The sequence below is a fragment of the Hyperoodon ampullatus genome (genome assembly GCF_949752795.1).
Source record: "Hyperoodon ampullatus genome assembly, chromosome: 4".
In the NCBI taxonomy this organism is placed as follows: Eukaryota; Metazoa; Chordata; class Mammalia; order Artiodactyla; family Ziphiidae; genus Hyperoodon; species Hyperoodon ampullatus.
The window spans coordinates 40,084,578-40,099,257 of NC_136917.1; the positions used below are offsets into that span (position 1 = coordinate 40,084,578).

Consider the following 14,680-nt stretch of genomic DNA (forward strand, 5'->3'; position numbering starts at 1 on the left):
GTTCCTACTTTATAGGGTTGTGGTGAGGAATAAGTAGATAATGCATGGAGAGCACTTAGCACAATGCCTGGCACATAAATCACATTCAATAGAAGGTGGCTGTTATCTTTTTTTAAAAAGGGCTGGAATGAAAAGATCTCAAAGATGCTTTCCAGCTATGAAATTTTGATTTGAGTTCCCTCTGGTATTCCTGAGGCTGATAAACTCTTTAGGAGGTAGACTGTAAACCCCAGCGGGCAGTGGTTTGCATGTATTGGTTGCTGCTGTATCCCCAGCACTGAGCACATTTGCCTCACTGCTGTGTAGCAGGTGCTTAGAGTATGTTTTTGTGAAATGAAAGAATGGAACCAGAAATGGAGTTGTTGAATCTGGTGGTCTCATCTCTCTGCCTAAAGACAGGCTTGTTATAACTACACAATAAAGTGAAAAGGCACTGCCATTAAAGAATGATGAGAAACAGAAAATGTAAGATAAAATATTAAATTTGTTACACTTAAAAATGTTAATCTTCACACGATTACCATGCAAATCCTCTCATTGCCTGTTTAACTGATCAAGTAAATCACAGAGCAGACAAGTGAAAAACCCTGCTGTTGACATTCGCACAAAGCACATTTTCAAGAATATATTCTGTTAACTAGTATGTCTGTTACATACCATAATATGAATTTAACACACCCACACGCACACACACACACACACACACACACACACAGTATCCTTTGCAAGCAAGCAGATTTCAGAGAGTTTGGGGGGAAAGCTTTATTTTGTATAGCAACTTGGTAATCTCCCATTATTATATCCAATGTGAAATCAGTGTTAAGTTACATATGTTTCAGCAGTGCCTTTGTTTTATATAACGTTAGAAGACTTAAGAGTTCACTGTTTTTTCTTTCAAGCAGGTATAATATTGATGTGCTACTCTGGTGATTGAAGGGTTAATGAATCTCCCCCGTCCCCCACCCCAATCCCATCATGTGCCTGGTTGACTCTGAAAGAAGGGGCTTGAAGTTGCCCACAGGGCATCCCTTTCCCCAGCCTTCTCCAAGGCCACCTGGGCAGATGGGAGCTTGCCTCCTGTCCTTAGGACACAAAATCCAATCAGGCGCTGTGTCTGCTGGTCTCCCTGACCTGTGTGTGAGCTGGGAAGAGGGGGAAAGAAGCAGAGGCCATTCACTGTTTGATAGGCTGCATCTTTGTGGCTCTGGGGGCTCCTGTGCATTCTTGAGGAAGGAAGTTCTCCCTTAATTTCAAGATAAGGTGTCATTCATGAGAGCAATGTGCTGAACTAATCAGGTTAATTGGGAGGCCCTGGATTGTCCTCACTGAGCCCCTCTCTTCTTCCTGTTAAAGGCAAATAGTGCAGACAGATAGATTACACATATTTTAGTTTTCCCCAAGCCCATGAAATCTGTAGGCGTTCGGGGAACGTAGCTTCAGTGGAGTGTCATTCAGGCTATCAGGCTGTCGGAGCACGGGTTCTTATAGAGCAGCACAGTATTAAAACAAAACACAAAAAATAAGCTCTTCAAAGGTCTGATATCTTTTTTGTTTTCTCTTAATGTTGAAATAATGTCAATGTTTCAGATCAGCCGGAATGACTATTTGTTCTAGAATCCAGATGGATTCCTCCCCGACTATTTTATTTAAGATTGAAACTTAAAAAAAAAAATCTCATCGTGATATGCCATCATTGACAAGGAGTTTCTCTGGCTGTGTTTCGATTCTTCGGCGTCCAAGCCGGACACTGGGGGCTGTGGCCCTGACCAATGGCATCTCAGCCTCCCCTTGGAGCTGCAGCATGGAGAGAAAAGAGAGCTGCTTCCACCGGATTCCGTGAAGGGCGGGGATCCCTCCTCCTTCTTCTCCACTCCAGATGATTTGTCATAGTTTAATTTTAAACACTGTCATTGACTATTCTTTCTTTCAATCCCACCTCTTTCCTCCTTTTTTTTTTTTTTTCTTGGAAGTTCCAGGAATGACTTTAATTATCTCCACAATCAAATTCTCATTGCTGCCTCTGTGAAAGTGTGTAGTCATAGATGGCAGGGATTATTTTCTTTAGCACTTGGGGATAGAGAAACCGGTTGTTTCAAAATGAGAACCAGCTGCTTCCACAGAGCCCTATTTAATGGGGAGCCACTTTGTACACAAACCTTCACTCAGGTCAGTCATTACGCCAAGCCCCAAATCAGCAGTGTTTGGTGTATCACCCTTTATTAAATGTCGACCGAGGAGTGATTTAGCCAATAAGATAATAATAATAATAATTTAAAAAAACACACACCCCATGTCTTTAATTTGCTTCTGCCGAACGAACACTTGGATTTAGAAGGAGCACATCTCAAACTTCCTCCTATGGTAATTATACTGTATACTAGTTTACCACTTCTCATAGATGCCGTGTGTGTGTGTGTGTGTGTGTGTGTGTGTAACTTTAACCCTCTCTAAATCTAGAAAATAAAATTAAGCTCCTCTTTCAACATAATCTTTCATCTGACAAGCACAGTAGATCGATGAAAGGTAGATAGCCAAGTTGTGGGTCCCATTAATAGAACCAATTGGAGGGCAGAGATAACCGCTATTATCAAACATCTTTTATGCCATCCTGTAAAATAATGATGAGGGTGATATACCGTATATATTTTGCTGTCTTTCTAGCTTGTAGAAATTGGTTTGTTGCCATACCATGTTAATCTCTAGCAGCACCAGATTCGATTTGAAATAAGGAAAGTACTTTCACAGTTAACTGTACAAAATACTTTTGAAGCATACAAAGAAGGGGAAAAAAAGCATAAAAGACACGTAAAACCACAGTAGATATTCACTTATGGGAATGATTTGTTTTTGAACCTGGGTTGCATTTTTATAAGATAACCTAATTTGGGGGCTGCAACATTTATTAAATCAGGGTTTGAAGGATTAAAAAAAAAGAGCAGCTTCATAAAGATTTTTAAAAATCTAGTTTAACCAAATTTTATCTTACAAAAGTGAGAGATTACTTTGCATTATTAATAAAAATATATGGCTACTTAAAAAAAATATAACATGCTTAAAAAATTTTTTACATTGACATTAACACAATAAAATAATGTGAAGAAAGAATAAAAATTTAGAAATTTATTCTCACAGGGAGTTTGATCCATAAGCTGAACACTGATATATATGCTTTTACTTGTTTTATTTTTAGGATTTCCATATTGAAACATAGTTTGTGGAAAATCTTACCTAATGATTTTTTAATTTCTTTGTTTACCAACTACTTTGATTATGTAATATCCCCTTAGTTCAAACTGTAATTCTATTGTATATTTCCTCTATCTGTATTTTTAAAAAATTCTGTGGGTTTTTTAATATAAAAAACAAATAACTGTTATATTTCCAGTCACTCAAATTTGAACTGAATTTTACTTCCTGTTTCAAAGGTCAGGGCAGGCTGACCTCAACAGCAGTGTGGAGGCTGCTGAATTATTCATATCATTGACTTTGTGTCAGCTTCCACATTTGTGGAGAGGGATGTTTTATTCATTTATCTCATTTAGGGTTCTTCTCTGCACCTGTTTCTACCATTAAGTACCCTGTAATTTGCATTTGATGCTAATTTAGTTTCATATCAGCCTGGTCCCCCCTTGTTAATTTAATTTTCTAAGACCCTTTTCATTACAGTAGAACTGTTTTCCTCTTTAAAGCAAACATCTATACAAGTAATTGTATAAACTGCCTTTTAAATAATATCTTTTAGAAGATTCCATCGTTTAATTCCTTAATTCCTATAATTAGCCATGGTTTGATTAATGTTTCAAAGGGTTAAATTAAAATGCAGAATTACTCAAATGCATGCTTGAATAATTTCTTATATACAGTAGTGTTAGTGTTTCGGTACTCTTCCTGATAATTCTCAGAACAGTATGTCTTAACAGCAGTAATTTTCTTTATTTACAGTTCTGTTTAGTTTACTAATAGTAGTTTCTTTCAGATCACGGTGTTCTCAACATTTCTTGTGAGGTGTTAGTTTTTTCTTTCATCAAATTGCTGATAGACAGTGGCTTAAAAATGTTCCTGCAACATTAATAATGACATACCCCAGATAATCAGGGTGGAATTAGCTCTGATTCCTTGACATGTCATGGAAGTCTGGTATACTGAATTTCAGGAAACTGTGTTACATTTCATGTCTGTTTCTCCTTTTCCCAAGTCTTTTTATTTCTGTCTGCTGCTCAGAGTAGATTGCCTGGGAATGTCTCAGTTTCCCAGACACGGTGGTTTTAGCAAGCTTTTGTTTGTATCTACAAGTACCCACTGGGCTTCATTTGCCACCTAGATATTGTAGAAATTAGACTAAGTTGTTTGAGGGGGGCTGACTGAAATGGTGGCTACTGTGGTCAGAGTGGCCATGTTCTTTGAGTGTCCATCGGGGATTTGGAGGTCATATAAGCCAGGCATGCAGCCCCGCCAGTCTGGGAAGAAGAAACTTTACCTCAGTCCTTTCCCTGTAACTGTTTGTAAGATCCTTGACACAAACATGGCAGTATTCCTTATAGGCTCCCTTAGAGGTGGGAATTTAAAACGGGGTATGAATTACGAAATCAAATTCTAAGGTACACGGAAATGGCAGAGAAGGAAAATTTGTGACAGGGGCTGAATGTTACTAAGAAATTAGCCCAAGCTCTTCACTAATCCACTGGGTTGGATTAGTTTTATCTCTTGCTGATATTCTCCGGGGATGCCAAATGGTGTAGATGCTTTGGGTTCCAGGAGGATTTCAGGTCTATTGAAACTGGAGTTTGAAGGTGGCTTCTCTTGTTCTCTCAGTTATAAATGATTCCGGGGACTCCCACAAACAACTTTGTAATTTGTGGAAAAGTGAAAGGGAATCTCGGTTTTCTAGTAGCCAGCTTCATCTGTCTGGTTTCAAGAAGGGCTGTGGGTAGACTGTTTCCTAAGGGTCCCCTTCAGTTGGGGACATGTCGGGTATGCACCATCACTATGAATTTTTTGCATCCTATGGTGTATTAAGCTTGCTTTCTGTTCTGCTGATGGGCCTAAAATAACGTGAGAATTTCCAGCAATGAAATGCAGGATCTTTATTCATTAGCAAAACACGTAGTTACTGACTCCCTCCCCTTCCCCTGCCCCATTTAGATATCCTTTGTAGTTTGGGCAAGTCTGTGAGCTCCACCAGAAATGTCTCCTTGAGGTTTGATTAAACAGCCGGGTTTAAAAACAATAAGGAATATTTGCAGAGCTCTTAAGATGGCAGGCAAGGTTTTCCCACCCAACTCTGGCTGATGCTGGGAATTCTACTGTTAGAGCCTCATCCTTTTAGCTAAGAGCTTTTGATCTTTACTAAGACATATGTAACTTTGGGAAGGCTAACACTTTAATTCTATCACTCATTTACCTCTCTGAGGGGATGAAAGAAAAATTTTACATGGGTTTGGCTGTTTTTAGTTTACGTTCCTACTCTTTGGCCTACATCATTTGAGTTCCCATGGCAACCCTGTGAGATAAGCAGGGGGTTTTGTACCCATTTCCTGGAGATGGAGAATGAATAGTTTAGCTTCATCAAGCTATTCAATAAGCTACCCAGGTCTCAAGGGCAGGTCTTCTGAGGAATCCAGGTTGTTGTAGGAAGAGACGAGGTTTCTATCTGAGCTGAATGAGCTCTCAGAGATTACAGTCCAGTCCCTTCATTTTACAGATGAGAAAGCTGGGAGCAAGAGAAGCTCAGTAACATTGCCCAGAGATCTAATTAGCCTCAGAGCCAGGACCTTAAGCCAAGTCCCTGGCTCTGATTCCAGTGGCTTTTCTGCTACTACCCTGGGCCATCTGGGTCCTGCTCTGCTCTCCATTTTACCTTGTGGGAGATCAGCCTCAGGGAAGTGTATAAGTTGTATTTTCTGGATTTGGGTCCAAGGAAACCTGTGAGCTCGGTATCTCCAACAAGGCCCAGCATGGCGCACCACACCTACAAGGAGCATGTGTTAAATTGTTTCTAAGAAATTATAACAGTCATGGGGAGGAGGAAGCACAGAATATCCCATCATATTATATTATTTTTTAAAAACTCACATATTTCATTCATTTGCAACCGTGCTTGTTCATGCTATGTCATAACACTATGCAAAAATAGCATTTTCTGTTTATATTTCATCAATAGTCATCTTTCAGCAGGAATTTTAGAAAAGTTCTTTCTATTCTAGATGTCTCATCGTGAGCAGTTGTCTCTATTATCTTTGTCTGGAAGGTACTGACATACATAAATATAGAACTTGGCAATTTTCAAAGTAAGTCCTAATTTAAAAATTATCTTATATTTAAACCTAAACAAATTTAATAAACTGTCCTTTCCAAAAATAATAATAAAGAAAATGCATTGTTATAGAATATAATTCGGAAGAGATCATAGTGAAAGGGGAAAAAAAAGGGCACTGAACTTCTCCCTGCTCAAAACTCCCTTTGTGTAGAGTGTTGCCTGAGCAGGTTTGTCACACCTTTGAACTGCCAAGGAGGGGCAGAAGTCTGGGATGTGATGCTGAGAGAGACAAGTAGCCCCTGACATAGTCTGAAGCCGAGCTGCCAGAGAGTAATTCCAAAAGGCCAAGGGGGATTCACCTGGTAAGCTGGGGGTGAGGGGTGGGTAATCAGCAGCTTTTGTACTTCTTCAAGATATGGGGGAAAGGAGGAAGCAAAAAATAGCTCAGCCTCTGAATTCTACGCCTATCTGGCCTGCGTAAATGATTGGGCTGATTTGGAAGCATTTTAGGTTTTCTGTCTTGGTTCAGCTCTGTGACTGCATGTAGCCAAGAGCTATGTCTTTCTTTCCTGCATCCACTATCTGGTTATTTAGGGTCGATGCCCTAGTTTAAAAAAGATGAAAAAAGATATATCTTCTTTTCTTGTTCCCAAATTATCATAAACAAAAAAGCTGGATTTGCTTGTGCTCCCAAATATTTGGATGTTAGAACCCAGAAATAATATTCCTGCTAAACCCATTAAAAATTGTTTCACTATGGGGTATATTCTTGTTTTCATTCACAGAGGTGATGAGGACAAACACCCATTGATTTCATTGACCTCAAATAGGAAAAACGAACCAGCATGTTAATTTATTCACTAAATGTTCATGAAGCATCTACTGTCTGACATAAATTGTAGCCCCCATCCCTGAGTGGGGACTGCCCTGGAGGTACCATGTGACACTTACGGGACACTCACTTATTAGAGACATTGCATTCAGTGTAGAATCCCTTTCTCTTTTCCAGATCACCACCAGTACCATTGAATCATTCATCTTTCTCCTGCCACCACCTGGCTCCCTGCCCCACTCCCAATGTAAGATTTGAAGTAATTCATTATACATCAGATTCAGTGTAGGTTAATGCCCTACTGTGCTAATTTTTGATCTTCAAGATACCCAAATTCAAGAATGTCCTTCTGTTATGAGCCAGCATGCTTTGGTTCTATTATGGGCCTGGTAAGTTAACTCGCTCATGCTGAAGTTGGATTTTTCATTTATGATGAAAATGAGAAGCAACCTGGTATAGAATGCTGAACCAGGACAGAAGAGACCTGGTTTTTAATACTGCCTCTGCTGTTTTTTAGATATGTGAGCCTCAGCAAGTCTCTTAACTTCTCTGGGTTTCAGTTTTCCCATTTATAAAATGAGAGAATTGGACACTTAGGATCTTTAAGATTCCTTCTCTCTCAATGGTTCTAATCCTCTATACTCCTATAAATCTGGTCATTTCTTATATGTAACATTGAACAGTAGCCTATTATTAAACATTTGCTTGGGCATCACGTACTATACTACAAATAGCAACCTCACAGTTAGAATTAAACAACCAGCAATATTCTCAACCAACTTTTATTCCTCCTTTATTACCTTGGCCCAGGTATCAGCTAGGTGATAAGAAGGTAAGGCAGTAAGCACAGCCCACATCTATTGCTAAGATTTCTATTAAGGCAGGCAGCTTTGGGGTGAGGTCTTTAGATGATGTACCTTACAAGGCTAATTGAATTGGTATATTTAAATTTATTGGTAGTGTAACTTGGGCAAGATGGGGAAGGTATCTAGTAAACCGAAAGCTGTGGGCTTGTAAAATGTGAGGCGTGTGGACAGACACTTTCATCTACATGAGATAGTAACCAGCAGAAGCTGCCTATAGAACACCCCAGAGCGGTCTAACCGCATTCTTCTGGTTTAGACTTGGCTTCCAGGTGAAGCCGACTAACTGTTGGTATATGTATAAAGGTATACGATAAGTTGCACATAGCACATGCTCATGCAATAATTGTTCATTGTCAGCATATATGTACTTTTGGGGAGGATAATGTCCTTTAAGGCCAAATAACTGTGAGTATCTTTAGAATGAAGCTATGAAATTATATGCTCTGCCAGCATCCTGTGCTTGTATATGAGAATACAGTGGATATCCCTTAAGTTTAAAGAAATCAGAATCTCACAGAATTTCAAAAACAACTTTTTTTGGTCATTATGTACAGAGATAAGAGACTGAGAAACAAACTTTGTTCAGGATAGGAACAAGATTCCATATATCTATAGCTATTTTTAAATGTGAAATTCTTGAATCCTTTCATAGAAACATTGTAATATTTTGACAGATCCTCAAGGAAACAAACTTGTGAGTCCCATGGATAATGACTTTCTGAGAATTCCAGGTACAGAATAGGCCCTCTCAGGCTTTCCTGTTTTTTGTTTGCTTTCCTTCATTTCTTATTTTATGTCTAATAAACCTTTACTTTAAGCAAGATCAATTGTTAAACCAACTACAGAGCTAAAGTATAGAATATTAATTCTATAGTAATGCCCTATAAAAACCAAAAGAAATAAGACTGACTATTAAAAGAAATCCATATGTCTCTGGAATTTTTATTTAAGTTTATATTACCAATAATGACCTTGGTTCCAGGGAATTCAGTAACGATTAATGACCAGCAAGGGGTCACTGGCCCCATGGTGCTTTGGGCCAACAATCCCTTCCAGCATGGACAAGAACTGGTCATTTATCCCAAGGAAGTGCCCCGAGGTGAGGTCCTTATCCTTTGCCATCTGATTATAATTTAACCTCAGCTTTTAAAGGGCCCCGAGGAGCAAAGATACAATGGGTTCGTGCTTTCAGTGTTTTAAAGAGTTTATTTTTGCCATGCAATTCATAATTGAGTATCATTGAATAGAGTTGTCAAAAAAGGTTGATAATTATGTTCCTTTCTTTCTTTCTGGGTTGTGTGTACTCATTTTCTGTATCCATATCTGCTGGCTTTTAATGGTGTAGAAAGCATCTGTGTATATTCTTATACTCATATTGTGTGTGTGTGTGTGTGTGTGAGGGAGGGGGAGAGAGAGGGAGAGAGAAAGAGCTGTTAAAACACTCAATGAAGTATAAACAGAATAAAATAAAATATAGGTTACAGGAACCTTCAGTCAAATAAGTTTTATTTGCCACTTGGCAAAGATGTAGTTCTGTAATATGTAAAATATGAGACTAGAGGCAGAGTAAAATTAGTCTTTTCCTGGGGTACAGATGACCGGAGGCATGGTGACTGGCATTGGCTTTTACATGTTCTATGTGTTATTGTTGTAATTCCTATAATTACTGTTGATGATGGTGATGATAATAGCTAACCCTTATTAAGCTACATATTTGCTAAGTATTCTCTCATTCAATTCTTACAGTAACTCTATGTTGGGAGTGTTTTTATTTCCCCCCATTTTATAGATGAGGAAAGTAGGCTTCTGAGAGGTTAAATAACTCGCCCAAGGTCACCATAGCTATTAAGTGGTAGAGCCGGGATGCCAGCCCTGCTGTGTCAGACCCTAAAGATCAGGGTCTTAATCATGACACCATTCTGCCTCTATTTAAAAACTAACATTTCCATTTTCTGAGCGCAGCCTTTAATATATTCATTTAGGCAAATTTCCATCTTTTGCTGGCATAATCACTATTCCTTTTGTTGGTCATTGCTCCCCTGGGCTTCCCTCAAACATGGTCAGAGGTGCCCTGGACTTTTTAAAGATGGAAGAAAGGCCACATGGCCCTGCATAATTTGACCGAGACAGCTGTGCAGTTGGTTGTCTCATTTAAATTACAACCACAGAAAAGATGTGCCAAGCTTCATTGACACAAGGCTAAGGGCAGGAACACAAAACGGTTTCCTGAACCTGCGCTGGGTTACTGCCAAAGGTAAGCAGGCACGCTCAGCAGGGTCTCATGGACCACTGAAGAGGCAGCAAGCTTCACTAAAACAATTATCCCTCCCTGGGCCTTTTCTAAAGGTTTGCAGCTCCAAATTCTCAGGGTAAAAAGGATCTTCTGGCTCTTAATTCTAGCTTGGAATGGCTGACCCAGGCAGGAACTTGAAGACAATTTGTCTGAGAGTTAGGGAGAAAAACAAAGATATGAGATTTAAAAGGTTGGTGTTGCAAAGTATCATCCTGACAGGCTGTGGCTCAGATTTAGAGAAACCCCAAACTGATTTGCTGAAGGCTGAATGCAGAACCTTGTAACCACAGACCACGGAGGCATTCATGAGACCTGACAAGCCTACTTTTAATACAGAATCTGGTACAAAGTTTCATGTGTGTATTTTTGGGTTTTTTCTGTATCTTTTGGAGTTGAGTCTGATAGTCCAAATGGTAGCTTTCATGTGCAGTATTTCCCTTTTTGCTTTGAGATAGTTTAGGACCTTTCCAGGGCTGTGAAGCAATAAATCTATATCTATGGGATATATGATTTCTTCTTTTTTCGGTGGAATTTTTACATAGTATATTTTTCCCTGTTAAATATTATTATTATTATTTATTTATTTATTTATTTATTTATTTTTTTGCGACACGCGGGCCTCTCACCGCTTTGGCCCCTCCCGCTGAGGAGCACAGGCTCCGGACGCGCAGGCCCAGCGGCCATGGCTGACGGGCCCAGCCGCTCCGTGGCACGCGGGATCCTCCCGGACCGGGGCACGAACCCATGTCCCCTGCATCGGCAGGCGGACTCTCAACCACTGCGCCACCAGGGAAGCCCCCCTGTTAAATATTTTTTAACATCAGTTACTTTGTTTTCTTTTTCATCTTTCCAAAACTTCATTCATGGAAGATGCTTCCCAAATCAGATTGGGTTTTATTAAAATTATTATGTCTTTCTGAAACAAACATATTAAATCTTCCCGGAAAGTTCATTATAGCGATATAATTTTTTTTTCTTTTTGCATGTGAGTGTATTTTGGGCCTGAGTGTGTGTGTGCCATGTAGGTTTCTGTAAACATATGTATGTAGTATGGCTTTTCTATTGCAGCTATTGATGACAAAAGAACATATTTCGAGACTCGTGAATTTTTAACTAATTATGATAAAAGGGAGGTGGCAGAGATTACCTTTTTTTCCCCTTATAGAGAAAAGAATTACCACAAAGTGAATGAGGACAAACCGCGTGTGTTGCGCTGCTGGGGGCTGGGCACCTCTGCAAATAGGGGATGGACTCGAGGGAGGCCCGGGGGAGGGAGCGAGCGGAGCCTTTTCCCCCCTACCCGTGCTTTCAGTGGTGGCATTGTGGGGACTCATGAATTACTTCTTACAGTCGGGGCTCCTTGCTATAAATCCAGCCTGGTGCCGAGAGCGCTGTGGGCAGCGGAGCACAGAGCAGAGGCCGCGGTGTTTGTGTTGTTGTTAGCGACACGTAGCGAGTTCCTCCGAAACGGAAAGGCCCCGGCTCCAGTTTGTCGCCAGTGAAAGCCGAAACATGAGTCGCACATGTGCGGCGGGAGCCGCCGGCCGCCGGGCGCGCAGGGGGAGTGCCACCGCCCACCGGGGTATTTGTTGGGGGGAGAAGGGGAGGGAAGGGTGGGGGCAAAGAAAATAGCTCCGGGGGAACCAGGCAAAGGATGCCCTGACCCTTAACTGTTATTTGCCTCCCCGTTACTTGTTTGAATACTTGAGAGAATTTAAAAGAAGAGGTACCCTTTGTGATGTGGCTTTAAATGGCTTTCTTTCCCAGGATATTCTGTGTCTGTCTTGGGGTGGGTTTTTCGTGGGTTCCTTGGTTAGGAGAGGTCTTCTATCACTTTAAGAGGTAAAAACATGAAAAAATGTAAATGTAGGGACTTTAACACTTCCCCCCTTCCTAACATTCATATAATTGCTGTTAAGCCACATTGAAAACCCTGGGGCCTGGTGTGCACCAGGGTAAAGTTACATTTCACAAGCAGAAAATTGACTCACCACTTAGGAAAATTGGCTACCAATTATGTGTCAAAGACTCTAAAGTCCGACCTGAGGTTTTCTTTTTTGCCAGAAACTGGAATTAAAAAGAGCACGGGCGTCCAGCTTTGTGCCCTCTCCCCGCTCCCTGAGCGACTTCTTTCTTGCAGCTGAGTTTCTGAATTTCCTCTTGAGGCTTCTGGCCAGGGAAGAGGGCTCCTGGCCCACTGAGGGACAGGCTAGCAGGAAGAAGGGAGGCATGAGGAAAGGAGTCCATCAATAGTTAGAAGTTCAATCATGCACAAGGATTAAAAAAATTCTGCTTTATGGCACCTGGGGAGAACGTTGCTTTTGCCCCAGAGCAGCTGACCCAAGGTCTGAGAGCTGTGACTGAGGCTCCTGGGGCCGAGGGGTGCTGGGGAAAGAGATGCTGGGGAAAGGAGGTGTCCTGGGACATCTGCTGTCTCTGGTGACACGGCACCATGTACAGAGCCCATTCAGGAAGCTCACTGATGCCCCCTGTTGTAGGAGGGGTCACCTGGGCTGGAGGGAGGGATGGATCCTCGGTCCTATGCGGAAGTGAGTCATGGAAAGTTGGAGAGAGAACAAGAGCAAGAAAGGAAGAGTCAGGGATACAGAGACCACCAATGGAGGGAGGGGGAGAGAGAGACTGAGAACATGGGAGAGAGAGACAGAGGGAAAGAGAGACTGAGAACATAGGAGAGAGAGAGACTGAGAACATGGGAGGGGGAGAGAGAGAGAGAGGATATATGGAGGAGAGAAAGCAGAAGTAGATGGAGACAGGAGGGTGAGAGGGGAGAGAGCCAGTGATCTGTACATCATCTTTTATCTCCCTACCCGTCCTCAGCCACTGTCCTTTGTTCCTCCTCTGTACAACTTGTCACACTCCTTGCCTTCTTTCAAGGTCAGCTTTCTCTTCCTGTTGGAGTGGTTCATCCCAAGTTTTATTTCTAATGCCTTGAAATCAAGTCTTATTTAGTGCTTCATTTTCTGCCTCTAGAGGGAGAGAAAGAGAAAGCGTTAGGACTTGCCAAACTGAGTGAATCTGCTGTGGTGTGTTGGAGAGAGTTAGTTTTCGAGGGCAACTGGGATGCAAATTCATACTGGAGATGATCCCAAGATAAGCACCCCTCCTGACAACAGGATGTGATATGTAATAATTTTAGTGAGAAAAACCATCCTTGTTTTGCCTTCTGGGAAATTTTATGCTAGCTGTTCCTGTTTGATTCTAACTTTGGAAAATTTCCAGACTTCTCAAGAGCCAACCATCTTAAATCCTCAATGATTTAGACAGAAAAGACTGTTTTGTCTAAAGGACAGCAATTCTAAGGCTGAGTCTCACTCAAAATATCTAATTTCAATTTAATACTGGCTTCTTAGCTGGAACAAAGAGAGAAAGAATTTATACTTTGCAGAATAGTTAGTTCACCTCAAAGTCTTTATTGGGTTAAAAAATATGTGGGTATGTGAATTTTTCTTATGTAGCAGTTCAGAATGCATAAAAGCTTGGGTTTCTCATTAAGCCTAAAACATTTTGAGTGTTTTTCTCCCTCTGCCATCTTACATATTTAAGAGAGCTTTTCTAGCTTTAAGAATCTCACAGGCTCCCTCAAGTGATGCTTAATTAGAGAAGCCTTCTATCCACTAAGTATTTTCTTAAATGTATAATTGATTGTGCAAGGAAGGAAGAGCTGCAGGAGTGGAAATCATACATCATTTCATTATTAATGGCAATTTCTAAATAAAATGCAGACTTTGTCATGCTAATGGATAGCTGAGTACGTTTCAATCAGAAGCTGTTTTTCTTTCTTTCTTTCTTTACTGTTCTGGGATGATTTGGGGAAGTTTAAGTAGCATTTAATATACTGACAAATATGTTCTAATGTGCTGGGCCAAGATTGGAAAAAAGAGCCAAATCAAACTGAAAAATGCAAGGGAATGTTGTGACAAAACCAGTAGTTTGGGAAGCCACATACATTACTTCCTTTCCTTTTTACTATAGTGAAGAAGCTGTATTTTTACCTGGACTTAATTTGCAAGACATGCATTTAGCACTTACCATGTGCTCTTTTCAGTGCAACGTTCCACAGATGTCCTCTTCATAGAACAACAGAACTGGAAGAGTTCCTGAATGGCCCTCACCCTGTTTTCAGTGTGGAATTCATTAGCCAGAGTGAAAGTTGGAGTATCTCATGGACACTGAAATGGCTGCTTTTGATTAGAGGCTATCTTATCAAATAGTTTGAACTTCTCTTGAAAGTAAACCTTCCACAAGGATTTGGATGCAGGTAGTTTATGTGAGCATGATCCTAGGAAGCAGGATGTGAGGAGAGGGAGAACAGGTAAAGAAGAAAAACTAAGATAATGGTCCATTATCAAAGTCACTGGGTAGGCAATAGGTGTTTGATCCTGTTGGGATCTCCTAAGAGGCAGATTAAATAT

General features: G+C 40.7%; 1 protein-coding gene across 11 annotated transcripts in view; it reads left to right on the plus strand.

The window, feature by feature from the left end:
* Positions 1-14,680, plus strand: part of EBF1 (EBF transcription factor 1) — a gene marked incomplete at both ends in the record, with an annotated part of 393,806 nt that overhangs the window by 34,629 nt on the left and 344,497 nt on the right. The gene's annotated exons all lie outside the window — the stretch shown is intronic.